The sequence below is a fragment of the Dipodomys ordii genome, unplaced genomic scaffold (assembly GCF_000151885.1).
Source record: "Dipodomys ordii isolate 6190 unplaced genomic scaffold, Dord_2.0 Scaffold13, whole genome shotgun sequence".
Lineage (NCBI taxonomy): Eukaryota > Metazoa > Chordata > Mammalia > Rodentia > Heteromyidae > Dipodomys > Dipodomys ordii.
Genome location: NW_012267229.1, coordinates 22,983,921 through 23,002,001, shown reverse-complemented (window position 1 = coordinate 23,002,001; position 18,081 = coordinate 22,983,921). Strand labels below are relative to the sequence as shown.

Below are 18,081 nucleotides of genomic sequence, written 5' to 3'. Positions count from 1 at the left end.
GGAGGAGGAGGAGGAGGAGGAGGAGAAGAAGAAGAAGAAGAAGAAGAAGAAGAAGAAGAAGAAGAAGAAGAAGAAGAAGAAGAAGAAGCAGCAGAAGCAGAAGCAGAAGCAGAAGCAGAAGCAGAAGCAGAAGCAGAAGCAGAAGCAGCAGAAGCAGCAGCTCAGGGAAGGTGCCCAGACAGGCCCTTAATTCAAGCCCCAGAACTGGCAAAAAAAAAAAAAAAGTTTGCCAAAAGGAACATTTCCTGGCCATCAAGGCCAAAGTCTAGACTGAGCTTCGCCAAACAGAGCTGCACAGTTCTCACATGGTGCTGAAGTCAGAAAATAACAAGTCTTTCTTCCTCCTCACACAGTTCCTAGTATCAGGACCAATGTATAACGGATCTAAGAAGCCCCACAGAAAAGAAAGGTTTATCTCCAGGTTCTTTAGAATCCTTATGACAATTCTAGGTGGGCAGCTGTATGCCAAGCAGGCACTCTGCGGCTTTTGATTCTAATACCCTTCACAGTCACACCCTGATGCCTGGGTGGGTGAGCAGATCTCTGTGCACCCTGTACTCCCAACTTGAGAAGGCATGGAGTCTCACCAAATTGGCAGACATACAGTCATGCTTTTGGGGGAAAGCCAATTATTGTGCTATCTTCGATTTAAATGATTAACTTCTGTCAGAAGGACTAGGACTTCATAAGACTACGAATACTGACGCAAGATGCTATATTTCCATACAGGTCATTTACGCTTCCTGTTTCCCCCTGGAAGGGATCTGCTTCATCCCTCCTCACTGCACTACTAGGCTGCACTCATTTGTTTGGGGTGGGTTTTGCTTGATTTGGCTCCAATGGCTCTAATCCATCATTGGTATGAAAATACCCATAGTGTCCCCTGGTCTTCATGAAAACAGCTTTACAACAAAAGAAAAAAGGTGGCATCATGCCCCAAATTGTTAATAACTCCTGTGTAGGAATTCTGCCTAAGTTCATGGCTGAAGAAACCCACGAAGCCTCTAGAGATAAACTGTCTCCCTGATGCTATCAGAGGAAAAAAACAACAACTCTAAATGGAATCGTGACTACAACTGCAAAGTGATGTTACGTAATCTCTGAAATCAGCCATCTTGTCTGTTATCTGGGACCCAAATTCCTCTTTAACTTCATTTGGATCATATTTCTATTCTTTCTTTGCATTTAGGCAAACTTGTGATGCCGAGGTAAAAGGATGTGAATAGCATGACTACCCACCTGGCAGTTAATTTCTTTTTCCTGCTGGCATCTCTTCAGATTTTCTGCTCTTGATTGATCAGTGTAGAAATTCTATGGAACTAGAAGAAAAAAGGATTAGAGCCAGACATAATCTGAGATAACTAAAGCAATCTTTTGTTAAAGTTTGTTAAAAGTTAACAGTTCCTATTAAACATATTCAATGGGGCAGCCAAATGTTAATGAGATCATACCATAGATATGTTCATATGAATACAAGAATATTCAGTGAAACATACAGTAAAGTAGCAAAAAAAATGGGGAAAGTTACTAAATAACCATTAATAAGGAAATAGTTAAATTATGGTATTAGAAACCATACAGCTATTTCAGGGAATGAAGGAGATTTCATTGTCCTGACATGGAAAAAAATACGTTTGTTTAAAAAAAAGTATACTATAAAGGTACATATATTATTGCTTTTATTCACTTACAGAAACAGGGTCTCGGCCTAGAACTCAGTATGTAGTCAGGCTGGTCTCAAACTAGTGTGCTGAAATTACAGGCATGCACTACCATACCCAGTTTATATTATTGCTTTGGCTTTTTTTTTTTTTTTTTTGGTTGGTCATGGGGTTTGAACTCTTGGCATGGGCGCTGTCCCTCAGCTCTTTAGCTTAAGGCTAGCGCTCTCCCGCTTGAGCCACAGCACCATTTCCGGTTTTCTGAGTGGTTTATTGAAGAGTCTCATGGCCTTTCCTGCCCGGGCTGGCTTTGAACTTCAATCCTCAGATCTCAGCCTCCTGTGTAGCTAGGATAACAGGTAGGTTAAGTGTCTTACAGACTTTCTTACCCATGCTGGCTTTGAACCACATGGTTCAAAAAACCACCCTCAGGAGTGGCAATGGGCTGGGAAAGGAAGTGCAAATGCCAGTATCTCGGCTTGCTGGTTGGCCAGATGCTCTCTGACTTCTACAGTACAGGAGGCCAAGAACCCATATAAGAGAAGTAGGGATGGTTTGCAAATCATTTGGACAGAAAGAGAAAAGTGAGGAATAATGAAATAAGAGAGAAAGAGCACACAGCATTCCCAGCAGGAGAGCTATCTGCCATTGCAGTTACCTGGAAGGTGCTCTGCTCTCCTCTGGTAGAAAGCTTTGCTTTAACTTTTTTTTTCTTTTTTTCTTTTTATCGGTCATGGGCTTGAACTCAGAGCGTGGGCACTGTCCCTGAGCTCTTTTGCTCAAGGCTAGTGCTCTACCACTTTGAGCCACAGCTCTACTTCCGGTTTTCTGTGGTTAACTGGAGGTAAGAGGCTCATGGACTTTCCTGCCCAGGCTGGCTCTGAACCGTGATCCTTAGATTCTCAGCCTTCTGAGTAGCTAGGATTATAGGCGTGAGCTACCAGTGCCCAGACTTCTTTACTTTTTATTTCATTGATAATTGTTTTGTGAAAGTAATAATGCACCACATTTCTGCAGGCCTTCATAGTTTACAAATTTCTTCTTGTTCCCATTCCCACAACAGCAACTACCACCTGCACAGCCCAGGCCAGCCTCCTGAGGCTCTACTCTTCTCCTTCTCTTACCTTCCACAGCCTTAAACTCCTTCCAACCACCCCTTTCTATTTACCAACACTCCGTTTTCCATGTTTCCCTGCCTTGGACCATTTCACATATGTCCGTCTCCCTGCTTGGGTTATCTTCTTACTCCATAGCATCATTCTCTCTCCCCTCTTGCCTCTTAGCACCCACCGCTGCTTCCTCAAGGAAGCCCATCACCTACATTCTCTTCTTTATCAGCCATGTTGTTCCTCAAGTCCTAACACTACTATTGGTCCCAGTGAACTTCATGTGGGAGGGGCCAGGTCTGTTTTATTTCACTGTCCACCTATTACTCTGCCTGGTGCTGGCACTATTAGGTGTTCAGTGAACATTGACCAACCATGTGAAAAACTGTCATTGTGAATTGAAGGCTTGGCTCCAAAGCTACTGCTCCTCTCCTCAGCAGTGCTGTCTCTCTCCTGGGGTAGGTGATCACAGGTTAAGAGTCATCTGGGTCTTTTATTCCTGTCAGACTATGAGTGACTTTGAAGTCTTATTCACTCCAATACTCTCCACAGCCCCACACACAATACCTAACACACCCAGGTTCTTAATAGTACATGAACTCACGTATCTGCAGGAAAGTGCTAATGGAGGCTGCAAGATTCCAACCACTTACAGATGTTTCTCCTGCCTAGAAGATCAGAGCCCAGACCATGAGTATCTCTAGGATAGGCAAACACATGAGGCTCTGCCCAGGAGAATGCAGAGGTAGTGGATAAATAAGGGCATGGAAAGCTAGGTCCTTATTCTGACCCAGACTCCTTGGACAGAATTAAGAATGCCCTAGCTGCCATACTTCATTTCTTTTGCACTCTAAAGGTCTGTTTTCATGTTCTTACTAGCCAAGTAGAAACCAGTAATTTCTTGGAAGATAACAAGCCTCTTTTAGTTGAGAAATGCTGACTTCCTCTGGTAAGAGTGGCTACATTCTGATCTGTAATTCACTGACATCACAGCTGACTACAAATCACAGCTGACTACAACTTCCAAAGAAATCATGCCTTGAAGGAGCAATGCTCAAGGGTTCTGGGTTTTTTTTTTTGTCAGTTATGGGGCCTGAACTCTGGGCCTGGGCACTGTCCCTCAGCTCGTCAGCTCAAGGCTAGTGCTCTACCACTTGATTCACAGCACCATTTCAAGCTTATTCTGCTTATGTGGTGCTGAGGAATCAAACCCAGAGCTTCATGCATGCAAGGCAAGCACTCTACCACTGAGCCACCTTCCCAGCCTCTCAAGGTTTTCCTAAGGCACTACTGAAAGGTTTTCAGGAGGCCAGGAGCTCAGTCCAGAGGCATGCAAAATAACCTGCTGTCCAAGAGGTTTAGATGATTCATCTGTCTTCACTTAGGAATCATGTCTGGCCCCTTGTGAGTTCAGTTGACTTAATCAGCTGAGGTCAACCTTTCTCACACAGGACCTAGTATGAGCCTCCTCCTTAGGTGGCTGGGCCATGGCCTTTCAGGAGACAAGTACCCACTTCTGTTTTCAGCAACTGCACTGACTGACTGATGTGAAGTCCAGCATCAGTTGACTGGATGACAGGAAGAAGCTCTGGGACTTTCTTTGTAAAGCCAACATGGCAGTTCCAAGATTCCTCCTGGCGATTCCCAAAATTGATGTTTTCAGAGAAGACTTGAGGCTCCTCACATAAACACTATCGTATGACTGTGAGAACAGAGCTTGTGAATACTGCAAACGTTCTCTTTCTGAATATTGTCAGGGTGTAGTCCTGAGTATATATTTCTTCACCAACTTATAAGTGCCTTTCACCTGCTCCTTTTGGAGTAGGTATGACTGACAATGAGCTCCTATGACTCTGTAGAGGAGATGATCTGTTGGGAGATCTTGAAGCTAGGAGGTGTTAAGGGTGGAACTCTTACTTGCTTTCTTTTCCCACTTCTCACTGAGCCCTAAAGTGACTACTTTGAGACAGACAGTGGTACTAACCAGTTCTGGATTCACAAAGGCCCACAGGGACAGGAGCCAGACAGCCAACAAGAGAGCACAATAGACAGAGTAAGGGAATGGCACACAGTGCAAAAAGCTGAAGAACACATCTCACGAAGGTATTCATATTAAGACCCAAACTCTATTCTGCATCTGACTCAAGTTCAGCCCACCTCCTTTAACACATAGAGGAACTGAGATGGGGAGAGGAGTGAGGAGGTTAAAGTGTACTGGTAGCACATCAAGCATTCCACCTCTGTCACCTGCCAGCTGTGACAGGCAAGTCACTTCACCTCTTTGTGCCTTTGGTGTAAACTGGAGATTATCTCTCAAATCATGCTGTGAAGATTAAAAGGATTCAGCATAGGCAGATGTCCAGCTCTGTGTGTGATGAATATCTCAGGAAGATACATGCTAGTAGAGCTCAGGATGCAGTACTCTTTCACATCTCCTTACTCCAAAGATGCCTGAAACTCACCAGTGGGGTGGCTTGTGCAAGGGAAAGTATACTGTAAAAGCATAAACAAGAAACTAAAGGCTCTTTCACTGTTGTGGGGCACATGAAGGCCTGAATGGACGTATGAGGCATGCCATCCTTTTGTAACCCCTGCCTCCTGGCATGGATTATTACTATTCAAAGTTTCAAGATCCTGTGTGTGTGCGGGGGGAGTTCCCATTACCCAGGCCTTCAGTGGAATAGCTACTGGGAACAATTACAGCTTCAAGGTGATGAGAGAACTTTCCTGTTAACCACGACAGTAACTCAGCTTCTAAATACCACACCTTCCTGTGGATTATGGTCTCTATCTACTTAGATAAAACATTTTTAAGTGTGCATGCTTGTGTGTTTTCCTTCTTTAGGACACTAAACTTGAAGAAAATCACAAAAATTCTGAAGTAGTTTATTAGTGACCCTTTTATGACCTCTTATAGGTTCAGCCAGTCTGGGATACTAACTACCTAGGAAACTTTGCTCCTAATGCCATAACTATCTGCCACAAAGGGGAGAGAAGTATGGATGGTTTATTCCAACTTGAACTCAGAAATATCATAACCAGCTAGTTTTGTGCCTAAGGTCACAAAATTTTCTTGGGGGTGAGGGGGCAGGCCTTCTAATATATGGTAGGATGGGACTCATATATGCTTTGGAAATGCTGTCTCATTCAAGCTCCACTTTTAGCTCTACTTTTTGCTTTTCAAAGCCGGAATATTTTCTCTTTAACTTTTCAAATATATGTAACCTGCTAGCAAGGGAAATGGGCCTCAATACCTTGCAAGCCATCTCAGGCCACCTGACAACCTTTAGCTCAAAGACCCACTAGGCAGGGAACTAGGGGCAAGTCCCTCTCTTTTCTTCTCTACATAGAGTGGCTCATTTCATTTCAAATCCTGAAAATAGATAACAAGTATAGAAAGCCTCAGGGCTGACATGGCCTGTTTATTTTCTAAGCATAAACAACAAGTTTTTGAAAGGAAGCAGTAAGAAGACCACAAAGCCAAAGTTAAAGATTTCTCTTCTTTCCATCTTGGAGTTCTCAAACCAGCTATTTTAGGGTGTGATTAGATACACCATAAAATTTAACCAACCTAGATTTGAAATGAAACATATAATTTTTCATTTATAAATGAAAGTGTATAGAGATTCTTAAGTTCCAGACATTTCTTTCTAGTAAAACATTTCGTACCACCTTCAAAATAGAAAAAAAATAATAATAAGGTTTTCTGCCCAGTATCAGTGGCCCATGCCTGTAATCCTAGCTACTGAAGAGGCTGAGATCTAAGGATCATAGTTCAAAGCGAGCGTAGGGGACTCTTATCTTCAATTAGCCACCAAAAAGCCAGAAGTAGAGCTGTGGCTCAAATAGTAGCTCACTAGCCTTGAGCATGAAAGGTCAGGAATAGTGCCCAGCCCAAGTTCAAGCTCTAGAACAAAAACAAAAAGGGAGAGGGCAGGGGTGGAGGTTACAAACACCAATGTCTAAGGAGAACTTGTTTCTTCACCTACATCTGGGCCAAGTTGCTGCTTTTAGAGCCCTTAACACTCCATCAAGTTCTCAGGTGAAAAAGTAAACCAGCATTTGAAGAGATCCTATCTGGGAGACTTGAGGATCCGACTTTAGCCGTGGGCAATTTCAGAGAAAGCTGTAATTTTCAGAGCAAGTTCCCATACATCATAACATACAAATAGACTCTGTGACCAGCAAACTGGAAAGCAAACTCTCCAGAGATCTCTGCTTCTCCCTAGGGGTGGGGGCGGAGGAGGGAGTAAAGTTCTACTTACAGGAGCCAAGTTTTCTCCAAGTCCAGAGGTTCAGGGCAGAAGTGAAGGTAGAATTCAGCGACGTTTCAAGATGAACAGTCCAGACCCAAGGTGCAGGCAGAAGTCCCTCTTGCCCTTTCTCTTTCCCAGTGTCGCCTAAATGAAAAGCACTTCGAGGTTTTAGTGGGTGTTTCCCACATCTCTGGCCAAGTCCCCATTTGTTGTAATCCAATGCTCAGCCTGATGATGTCAACCACTCGACTCACTTGCTCAGTTTCCACTCTCTTTCCACGGGAGAGATCCATTTCCTTTGGACAATGAGCCAGGGGGCTGTAACTGCATCCTAGACCCGTCACAGTTGCCTAACATCCTTCCTTCAATTTTCATCCCTGCAGCCTTAGTGACAAAGGGCTTCCTATCTACTCGTGCAGTCAGGGTTCCCAGCATAAATCCCTCTGCTTCCAACAGTTGCTGCTGACTCTGAGCTATCTGCTCTGCTTTGCTGTTTCCATTCATTTCTTTGGTGAATAATAGAAAGGAGACCGTGACCATATATCCAGCTTTTTCTCTCTGCCCAATTCTCCATGTTGCTTCATTTCTCTATAGACTCCTAGGCATATATGGAGTGCGGTGCATGCATTTGTCCACATAAAGAGACCATAAGCAAGCCCCCAGGAAAGAAAGGCTGGGAAACAGTAGTTAGTCAGGCAGTACTGGTCTATTGCTTCAGGAACTGGGCTCTGTTCTTGGCCCTATACCCCCACTCCCTGGACTACATGAATGGCCTCAAGCAAGTCATTTCCCTGTGCAATGGAACCTCAGTTCCCCCAACAGTAAAAGGATGGCTTAATTGCCTTCCTTTCTCAGATTCCATGATTGAGAACCCACACCTGCAGAGCTTACTAGCTTATGCATCCTACAATAGACACATATTTAAGCAGGGGATAAATCCTGGTCCTAGAGTCTAGGCTTCTCATCTTCCTTAAACCTCTTTATGATGGAGCTGGAATGTCTTTCTGGGAGAAAACCATAAAGAATTCACTGAATTAATCCCAGGGGACCTGAAGAAAAGGCAGCAGAAACTATTAGATAAGAGAAATAAGAGCCAGTGGCTCATACCTGTAATTCTACTCAGGAGGCTGAGATCTGAGGATCTGGGTTGGAAGCCAGCTCAGGCAAGAAAGCCTATGAGACTCTTATCTCCAATAAACTACTCAGAAAAAGTGGCACTGTGGCTCAAGTGGTACAGTGTTATTAGCCTTGAGCACAAAGAGGCTCTGGAATAGTATCCTGAGTTCAAGCCCCAGTACCAGCAAGAGAGAGAGACAGAGACAGAGAGACAGAGATAGAGACAGACACAGAGAGACAGAGACAGACATAGAGAGACAGAGACAGAGAGATAGAGAGAGACAGAGACACAGAGAGAGGAACAAGAAATTTCAGGATCCACAAGGAAAAGCCTGGAGAGAAGACACAGGGAGCTGCTCCACTCCTGTGGGATGGCAAGGAGAACTGAGTATGCTCTGGAGCCAGAGACCTGGGGCTGGCTCCTACGTGACTTCTCTGGACTTCATGTTCTTCACTGTGAAGTGGGCTACTAGTGTCCTCACTTTAGAACTGTGAGAATGGCACTCGTCAGGGAACTAAAAGTAGTCAGCACACACTGAGTACAGAACAGGTGCTAGATCTCAGTGGTATATATAATCTCACTGATTCTTCCAATACCCCAGGTGAGTGAGGCCCAGGGCTGCAGTATTAATCTCCTTCCTGGACAAGAAAATGAAACAACTGACATGCCCAAAGTCATAAGCTCAAAATGAAAGGGCTAGAATTAGAAACAGAGACTTATCTCCTAACTAGGTCGGTATGCATTCCACACACACAGTTGCTATTTCTTAAAATGGTCACTCTACCCAGCTTGGTAAAGGAAACTTCAGGCCACCAGGTCAGAGGGGAACTTATCTACAGGACTTTGCTACCAAACTATTGGGTGGCCTAAAGCAAGTCTGGCTTCAACTCCCTGTCCCCAGGGGGCAGCTGTGATCTGTGTTGATGTCACTCTTCTGGGTATAAGAAGTTAGGACTGGACTCCATGGAAAGCAGTTCTTTACAGGTGTGGGTAGAGGAGAAGTGGGTGGTAGTTTATGACTTAAGGCTTTTTATTTGTTAGCAGAATACTCTGGTACTTATTAGGAAAGACCCAAACACAGGCTCTGTTAGGATGGCTTTTGAACTAGTTTGTGAACTGTGGTGGAATAAAAATCTACCAGCTCCCAAACTCCTAAGAGCAGCAGTTAACAGCTGAAGTTAAGAGGCCTGCAGCAACAGATGAGAGAGGCCTGGGGTCGGTATAGTCCCAGGCCATCTCCTAGCTATGCGTAATTTGTCAACTCCTTTGTGTCTTGGTGGTTGCATGTAAGATGGAGATACCCACAGCATTACCCTCTAAGATACTTACGTTGGATAAGTACCTGCCACATACTGTGAGTTCAAAAATACTTGCAAAAATAAGTTGCAATGTCTTAATGATAAATACACTAGCTTCAAATTCTGACTTCCTTTTACCTTCCTCTGCCTTAATGATGTGGCAAGGATGACAAAGACTCAAGGTAATCAAGTCAGGAGTGTCAAGAAGCCAGAAGAAAGGCCTGTATTTCTCCAGCTCAAGCAAGGAACAAAGGCCCACCACATGGAGAGCTGCTCTCTGGGAATGTACTTAGCCTAGAGGGACTGGAAGCAGGGCCATTGTTTGGCTGTGCCTTTATTCCAGAAGTTTAAGTGGGAGTCAGGAAATGAAGGCAGTTCTTGAGAAGGATCAGTTTACTGACGTCACCCTTTGAATCAAGTTTTGTTGGTTGAACAAAACTAACAGTAAGCAAGGAGCTCATTCATAACACAACATCACTTTCTACAACAAGTACTCTGTAACACTTGCCTTCCAGGCAGAATAATTCTGCAAACAACAAATTCCAGGAAGAAAGATCCCTAAGGACAAGGACCTCAGTTTGCTTCAGGCTATAACAGTAGAGATGCTGTGGGCCAGGCCTTGCTCAGCCAAGCTGTCTACAAAACATCTCCTTAACTAATCCTCACATCAATCAGCTGCAGGAGATAGGGTTGGTATTCATAGCAGTGTAGCCACAGGTACACAAAGAGGCTAACCAAGCTGCTAAATAATTTCTAAAAGACATAAACATTTCATAGAAGCATGACAGAAGCTTAAGTAACTAAGCACCACTGGGGGAGTGGGGGTGGGGGAGGGCACATACCTGTAGAATCTCAGAACTCAGGAGAATCAGTTCCAGGCCCTAGCTACAAAGTAAGACGTTGCATCAAAAAAATAAAAAATAGGGGCTGGGAAGGTGGCTCAGTGGTAGAGCGCTTGCCTTGCATGTTCGATTCCTCAGCACCACATAAGCAAAAAGAAAAAAGCCGGAAGTGGCGCGGTGGCTCAAGTGGTAGAGCGCTACTAGCCTTGAGCTGAAGAGCTGAGGGACAGCGCCCAGGCCCAGAGTTCAGGCTCCACAACCGGACCCAAAAAATAAAAAAAATAATAAAATAAATAAATAAATAAAAAATAAAAGAGCAAGAATCACTGGTGGGGAGGGGAGGGGAGGGAGAGATAGGATAGAAGGACAGTGGAAAAACACCATTAGAAATAAGAGACAAATAGCTGTTTAGAACCCTGGGGTTCCAGGAAGGCTCTAGGCCTATAGAAATAGAGAAGACTCCAAAGCAGGGATGAATATTAGGGGATCAGCTAAATGTCCTGTGCCAGACAGTTCCTTACTCTTACACTACTGCAGCACTCGAGTTAGAAGTGTAGCAGAATCACAGGCAAAGTCAGGGAGGCTCTTTAACTAAACTGAATGAAGTGTAGGGGTGGCCTAAGACTGGTTCTTTATTCTGACATTAGAAGGGCCCTGAAGTCTAACTGCTGGTCCTGTTTCTATGCCCTGTCTAAAAACACCCCTTCTATTTGGCACAGAGAGCTTCCAACAAGTTCCCAGGCAGGGGAGAGGCCCATGAGGCAAGCAACCAACTATGGAAGAAACCAAGGCCTAGCTTCTAAAAGGAGCCTTTCATTATTGATTGTGATATCCAAGAAATCTATCACAAAGCATCTGAAGAAAATCAATAGCATGAAAAAGACTACAATAGAAGATAGTCCTTATAAAACATCAGGAAATTCAGACAAATGAGAAGCTTAAAAAAAAATCCCACGTCTTCACAAAGTCTAAAGGTAATGTTTCCATGAACATAAAGGAAATTAGCTGACAAAAATGAGCTCTTGAGAATTATCAATATGAATTCAGTACAAGAACTATAAAGTAAGAAAGAGAAATCTTTAACAATACAGGAAAAAATACTCATTGGAAACAAATATTCACACAGAGTAAGCATCTAGGAAGTTCAACATGACACTACATAGGAATTCCAGAAAAGAAAAAGGAAATAAAAAAGGTGGGAGGACAATAGAAAATTATCTAAGAATTTAAGAGAAAAATTTCCCGAAGGTGAAGGAAGACATGGTTCTTCAAACTGAAAAGTCTGAAAATGCTAAGTCAGACCTACACCTTGACACAGCCTCTTAACCGTGCAGATTTCAGAAGAAAAATTGTCAGTTTCCAGAGCAGTATACAAGATTGTTTCAAAACTAAAAAATAAGGTTGAGATTGTGGTATATTTCTGTAATTCCAGCAGTGGGCGGCTGAATCTGGAGGGTTCAGAGTTAAAGGTCAATCTGGGTTATATATCAAGAATTTGTCTCAAGGGGTGGACCCATTGTAACAAGAGTTATGTCAAAAAAACGAACTTTACAACTTTGGCATGGGGGAGGGGGAGGTGAGAGGGGGAGATGGGAAGGGATGGGAAGGGGAAACAAAGGAGGAGGCAACAATGCTTGATAAGAAATGTGCTCTTAGCCGGGCGCTGGTGGCTCACGCCTGTAATCCTAGCTACTCAGGAGGCTGAGATCTGAGGATCGAGGTTCAAAGCCAGCCCGGACAGGAAAGACCGTGAGACTCCTATCTCCAATAAACCACCAGAAAACCGGAAGTGGCGCTGTAGCTCAAGCGGTAGAGCGCTCGCCTTGAGCTGAAGAGCTGAGGGACAGAGCCCAGGCCCAAAGTTCAAGCCCCACGACCGACAAAAAAAAAAAGAAATGTGCTCTTTACCTTGCCCATGTAATTGTAACCCCTCTGTATGGTATTTTCACAAAAAAAAAATTGTCTCAAGGAAAAACAAAAACATGGGCTGGGAAGGTGGCTCAGTGATAGAGCGCTTGCCTTGCATGCAATGAGGCCCTAGGTTCGATTCCTCAGCACCACATAAGAAAAAAGAAAAAAGCCGGAAGTGGCGCTGTGGCTAAAGTGGTAGAGCGCTAGCCTTGAGCTAAAGAGCTGAGGGACAGTGCCCAAGCCCCATGACTGACAAAAATAATAATAATAATAGTGTCAGAAGGCAATGAAGCAATGCTTTCTAAGAGAAAAGCTTTAAAGAAAAATGACATGGAATTTAGAACTATATCTCAACTAGGCAAGATAAAGACATTTTTAGGTATGTAGGAACCTAAAAGTGCGTTTGCCCAGAAAACTCCTGGAGAACATGTATTACTTCCATGCTTCAGAAAGAAGAGGGCTTAAAATCCAAGGACACAACCTGAGGGGTAGAAGAAAGGCCAATCATGAGACAGAATGCAGCTCAGAAGTGGTAGACTGACAGATTGGTATTTGATGGAAACGCTACTGAAAGTTTGAGAGAAAGCAGGGAAAGACAGCCCTTTCCACCCAGCCACTAGTCCTTCCCCTGACATGAGTTCCACAAAGCACTTCCGTATTAATTACCTCACTGATCCTGTGAAACAGGAGATATGGTGCCATTTTCAATTATCCAGGCTTCTTTATCTTTACCCTATTCATTCTACCATCCGTCATCATCTGCCTTCAATAATGCCAAGGACTAGGAGTGTGGCTCACATGGTAGAATACCTGTCTAGCAAGTGTAAGGTCTTGAGTTCTAACTCTAATAACACACACACACACACACACACACACACACACACACACACGTCCAATTACTTAAAACCTCTTCGTGACATTTGATGTAAGAGTCACTGCAAATGAATAGTTTATGGGGTGGGGTGGGGAGGGAGACATTTTTTCCAGAGGAAACAGAGTAATAAACCACGGACTGTCCTCAGTTGCTCCACTGTCAGCATTTGGCCTGAGATCTCAAAGGGGCTCTCAGAATGTCAGCAGCTGGACTGCCTGGCATACAGCATATCAGCTGCTGGCACAGGCAGTTCTGACAACTAGTGCCATTCTTTTTGGCTCCAGAAGAAAGAAACGATCCATGCATGCCTCTGCTCTGAAAAGACAACGCCTGTGCCTCCTAAATCTCCTTTAGTCCACGGCCATGTGGCTCAGGGCTTTCAGGGGTTGCCAAGAATCTTGCATAGGCAAGTTTCAAAAGCTCAGGAGTGGGCTGAGCTGCTAACTAGGAGCAGGAGCCAAAAATGGGGAACCGAAGGGGGTGAACACCTGATCCTGGGTCATCTTTACCTGGTAGAAAAGCAGGCCAGGATTTGGGTACAAATGTGGTGGGAGGGTGGGCTGCTGCTCCCATGTACATAATGGCCTACAGCAGTTGGGGGAGGGGGGAGAGCTGTTTACTTGAGTTCAAACTATTTATAGCACCAGCAATCTGCACATATTTGGATGACAAATCTCTGGCTTCAAGTGAGCCGTGCTTTGCTCCTGGACAATTTCACCAAACACATTCCCTCTCCACACCACCCCCGGACCCTCTTGCTAACACATGTTGCCCTCAGGATATCATATTTAAGTTGCTGAGTTTAATTTTAAAAGATTATAAAAAGAAATCACATTTTAAGAGCATATGACTTTAAATCCATTTATCTACTAGTTCTTAGTACAGAATAATTTCCGTTAAAGAACTTAATCAGAAATTAAATTCTAATATATACATATTCTTTAAAAATAAAATAACAGTCCATAAATGCACAAAACAGTACCTAGATGATGTAATTTAATATGCACTATATTGTAATGCTGCTATGACCCATAGGGAGAACATTTCTCATGGTACAGTTTATATAGAATAATAAAAGGCTTCCAAAACAGATTTACAAACAGTATGTAATCAGATATACATATCAAACAAACACAAGTCTCATTACCAACCAATTCTGGAGCAGGAGCAGTTGAGGTGCAGAAGGTCTGCCAGGGCCCCTATGTCATGCAACACAGAAGAAAGGCCAGACTATAATAACCAAACATGTGGAGCCTTCTGTAGTTTTCAGTCACAAAAGTTGCAACAGCGATGCCAATGAATTTATTTGGAAAAATCAGCCTATCTCTAAAAGCTGCCTCGTTTTTATAGCAAAGCATCACCCCTGAGCCAAGCATTGCCTAATTCTGGAGATAGAAAATGATTGTCAACCAATATGTAGGTTGGTTAAACTGCTGGAGTCTTCCAGCTCTAATACACAATGCAGGCAGGAAGCAGGGTGGGGAAAAGGCCAGTAAGTGAAGGGAAAGGCTTCCAGTAAGTGTTCAGGGAAGGGAAAGAGGGAATCTTAGAAGGAACACTTATTTTCTTGCCTCTCTTCTTGTTAATGAAGTTCATTAGAAGATAAATGGAGGCTGTAGGTCTTTGTAACTGGCTGGCCTGCAGACTGCGAGCACTACAATAAAGACTCCAACATTTGACTTCTCAAAAAACAAACAAAAGACAAATGGAAGCATCTTTAACAATCTTTCTACAGTCTGTTTCTTCAAGTCCAGAGAGAAATAAGGGTGAGGAAAGGAGATCTCTATCTATCTATCTATCTATCTATCTATCTATCTATCTATCTATCGTAAATGATTTGAAAAGCTCTCGAGGTCAATTTGCCAATCAATGACCAAAAAGTTTTAGATGGCATTAGACATTGAAGTAGGGCCTTACATATACAAATTAAGCACCCCTGAGCTACATCCCCAGCCCAGAGAATAATAGTTCATCCCATGACTCTATTTCCAGGAACTCTAGGAATATAAGAATATCCCTGACATTTTTTTCAGAAGGAGTTCCCCAATCTACTCAACCTAATCAACCTGTATCACTTTGTCAACTAGTTCAAAGGTGTGCTGCTCACTCTGTGTCTAGCATTGAACACAAGCCAAGCCACACATGGTAGTGTACAACATGTATAGTGAAACTTTCTGGAAAAAAAGAAAGAAGAAGGAAGGGAGGAAGGGGGAAGGGAGGAAGGAAAAAAAGAAGGAAGGAAGGAAGGGAGGAAGGAAAGAAGGAAGGAGAGAAAGAAAGAAAGAGGAAAGAGAGAGGGAAGGAAAAAAGAAGCCAAAGTGCTTGGTGAGGAGCAGGTAGACAACCACTGAAGCTGAATGTGAAGCAGAATTCTGAGTAGCCTCTCAGTTCGCAAGCCAGGAACACCCCCCAAGTGCTAATGACATAATCATAAAAACCAAGAAACCTGAGTGCTTTCTTCTCACTTCCCATGCTGGCTATACTGCTCCTGGTGGCTTGATGATTATTATAAACCCAGTACATTTCAGCACAGTACCACAAAGTAAAAGATCAGAGCAAAGCCATATACAGTCCAGAAAAGGACTAAAGGAAACTTCAAGCTAAACATATACTAATGCTAGGATTTACAACAGAGATCATTTATTAAAGAGCTTCAAGGAAGCTATTGTGACCACAGATGAAAACACATTCCAGGAGAAAGTCCTAAGCCCCAAAGGACACTCTTTAAAGGAACAGCTGGCAAAAGATCAAAGGGATCCTGGCCTCCCCCTTGGAGAAGACAAAGGCTACTGGCCCAGAGACTTAAGGCAGTTTTGAAGAGTCACCCAAAGAAAGAAAAAGAAAAAGAAAAACATGATACGCATGAAGGTAAATTCAACTGCACAAATTGGAAAAAGCAGAGGGAGTCTGGCACCCAGTTAGAGAGACTACACACTTGTGTACAGTCAGTGTCAGCTTCAAAGAAGATCAGAGAGGAGAGTAAAGCTAGGACTTCATCTCATGGACCCCTGGGAGGAGAATCTTTTAAGATGGTGCAACAGTCACAGTGCTTATCAAGAAGGGCCTCCCTCAGATGCCCAGCTGATGTGTAGCCACTTGGCCTGCCACTTTTGCCCCTCATGAGTGCCCGTGCTTCCACTCAAGGACTGTGGGTACCCAGGATGGATAGACCTATAGATGGGCCACAGATGCAATCCCAGGGACAAGGAGAGAGCCACAGGCCAGCCTGAAAGAACACTACTGGCTAAAGTAATAAATAGACCTCTCTGGCCTTGTCTTTTATTCTAAAAAAAAAAAAAGGGATGGTGCAACAGCCAGAAGACTTCCACATGAACTGCATTATATGGGTTCAGAGAAAGAAAAGAGAAAGGAAGTTGTTCGTGAATTATGGTGCCTACAGTTGCTATGCACCTAATCACTAACTCCAAATTTACAACCAGTACAGGGACCAAATGAGTCCAATTTAATTGATTCAGATCTCCTAAGCACTTTCAGCACTCATTATTTCCTGGCCATATCCTAAGATTTTATATATATATATATATATATATATATATATATATATGAGTTTACTGTAATTTCTTTAACAGAACTGAGGTTTGAACTCAGAGCCTTGGTGCTTGCTAGGCAAGTACTCTAACATGAGCCACACTCACAGTCTTGAGTTTGCAGTTTTGATTTTCTAAAAAAAACAACCCAGGAAACATAATCTAAAATGAAAACTAGAAGGAACACTTAATAGGGTAAAATGCTAAATATATATATATATATATATATATATGTACAGAGATACACACACATACATGAACATGCATGCATACATGCAACCCACAGGCTCTTTGGAACTCCAACAATCAACATAGGCTCGCCACTGTTAGCAAAATGAGTCCCTTCCCATAGCTTAGTCCACTCCTTCCCTTCTCCACAGCTTAGCATGCTCCTTTTCTAGGCAGCACCAGGCCCATGTAGTAAAGGCAGTAAATAATCAATTTCCAACCCCCTTTACCTTGGGATGGCACTTCTCTGGGGCAGCTACCACCATATATGGCAACAAGAGCCCCTTAGAGTGACCTTTAGGTCTGGGCAGCTGCAGGACCCTTATTTATCTACCATTTGGATAGCAGCCATAAATCCTAGTCTGACATAATGAAGCCCCTGGCCCCCACGTCCACACCAGGGTCTCCACCTCCTAGCCCCTTCTAGTCCCTCCTAAACCCCCTAGGTTATATAGGTCACCTCAGACAATAGCAGGTGCTTCTTCTCACTTCTCCCATGTGAGAAGGAGTCTTGCCAGCCCCCTTTCCTAGCAATAAACCTTTCTTTGTTCTCTGTACCAGGATATATGCGTGGTTCTCTAGCAAAGTCTTATTAATCTTAATTCTATTAACCACAATGAATGATTTTTTTTTTTTTACTGAGTAGCCCAAAGGATCTTGAGGAAGTCATATTACCTAAGGAGATATAAGAGGTCCATTCTGGACATCTGAGCACTGAGACCTCTTCTAGTCTCTTAGGATCTTCTTACACAGAAATGTAGCTCTCTGAACAAGCAAATGATAATCCTGCAGAAATTGTACAGCAAGCAACTCAAAGTGATATAATAAGACTATGCAGAAGTTTAAAAAAAGGCAGTGGGGATTTCTATTCTCTTCCTTATCACAGAAAACAAATTTATAGTTTACTTTGCTTTGGAGTACTGAGACTAAATCCAGGGGATAGAATCCAATGCCCTGTGCTTACTAAGCAAGTGCTCTCTCTACTTATGAGATACATCACTCAAAGAATCTGTGGTTTTAATGAGGTATTTTGAAGAGTCCCAAAAGCCTGATACTGCTGAAGGTAAAACTCACAGACTTTGAAACTGTACTTGACTATTTGATATACTTAAATTTTTTATCTTAAGCAAGGTCTGGCTATGTAGACACATACATACACACATGAAAAAAAAGGCCTTGCAATATTCAAGGTATTTCACAATCTGGTCTCAATCTACCTGTCATGGCTTGAATTATGTTA

At 43.2% G+C, this 18,081-nt stretch overlaps 1 protein-coding gene across 3 annotated transcripts in view; it reads right to left on the bottom strand.

Annotated features, from left to right (window-relative positions):
* The window catches only part of Pkig (protein kinase (cAMP-dependent, catalytic) inhibitor gamma), a 75,431-nt gene that overhangs the window by 31,064 nt on the left and 26,286 nt on the right, over positions 1 to 18,081 (bottom strand). For all 3 annotated transcript variants that reach the window (XM_013011129.1, XM_013011127.1, XM_013011128.1), the window contains exons 2-3: positions 7,033 to 7,167; positions 1,240 to 1,319 (exon numbers count right to left, since the gene is read on the bottom strand). The gene's annotated coding sequence lies outside the window, so the exon portion shown is untranslated. The remainder of the gene's footprint in view (positions 1 to 1,239; positions 1,320 to 7,032; positions 7,168 to 18,081) is intronic.